At 43.9% G+C, this 1139-nt stretch overlaps 1 pseudogene; it reads right to left on the bottom strand.

Annotated features, from left to right (window-relative positions):
* Positions 1-284: 284 nt before the first annotated feature.
* Positions 285-402, bottom strand: LOC124796536 (annotated as a pseudogene).
* Between the last annotated feature and the right edge of the window lie 737 nt (positions 403-1139).

Genomic DNA, 1139 nt, shown 5'->3' with positions numbered 1-1139 from the left:
TGGGGTAAACAATTGGAAAGTTGAACATGAAATCAAAAAGTTTAGTAAGATTTTGCAGGATAAAAATGTGATGATAGTAACAACCACTCCGTCTACAGGCCACGAGTGGCCCATGGGGACCATCCGACCGCCGTGTCATCCTCGGCTAAGGATGCGGATCGGAGGGGCGTGGGGTCAGCACATCGCTCTCCCGGTCGTAATGATGGTATTCTTGAGCGAAGCCGCTACTATTCGGTCGAGTAGCTCCTCAATTGGCGTCACGATGTTGAGTGCTTTCCGAAAAATGGCAACAGCGCATGGCGGCCTGGATAGTCATCCATCCAAGTGCCGACCACGTCCGACAGTGCTTAACTTCGGTGATCTCACGGAAACCGGTGTATCCACTGCGGCAAGGCCGTTGCCACATGACAGTAACAAGAAGTAATGAAATTAGTGATGTAAGACAAGAGTAAAATGGTTCAAATGGCTCTGAGCGCTATGCGACTTAACTTCTGAGGTCATCAGTCGCCTAGAACTTAGAACTAATTAAACCTAACCTAAGGACATCACGCACATCCATGCCCGAGGCAGGATTCGAACCTGCGACCGTAGCGGTCGCTCGGTTCCAGACTGTAGCGCCTAGAACCGCATGGCCACTTCGGCCGGCACAAGAGTAAAGCCAGGGTTTCAGTGAATGTAAGGATAAGCATAAAATTCAGTGGAATAATTTACAAAGTATCAAAATCGACCATGACATACTTAACTGTAATACTTCACGTGTAGAATCCTCTTATAGATGCAACACAATTGCGATTCGGAGCAAATTGAGAGAAACAGAGGAAAAAGTCTTCCTGAAATGCACGACAAAAAAGTGAAGTTACAGAAAAACTAGAAATTTGGTGAGAATAATTAAGATAGAAAGGTGTTTCCATGTAAGTGACGTAGCAAATTATGCTAATACTTATAAATTCCATCATTTCTCTATTAACGGAACTATGCTTTGATTAGGCACTTTGATGGCCTCATTCCTGAAACCAAGACAGAACAACAAAAAATGAAATTTGTGGCCAGTAGGTTGGAAGGAGAAGGAATATCAAGGGCAACATTGGTCATTAACATATATAAAACGTGTAAAGAATTTGTGCAAGGATTTTTGGTTC

The sequence above is a fragment of the Schistocerca piceifrons genome, chromosome 4 (assembly GCF_021461385.2).
Source record: "Schistocerca piceifrons isolate TAMUIC-IGC-003096 chromosome 4, iqSchPice1.1, whole genome shotgun sequence".
NCBI lineage: Eukaryota > Metazoa > Arthropoda > Insecta > Orthoptera > Acrididae > Schistocerca > Schistocerca piceifrons.
Note: the sequence above shows the minus strand (reverse complement) of the source record. Positions and strands in the feature narration are given on the sequence as shown.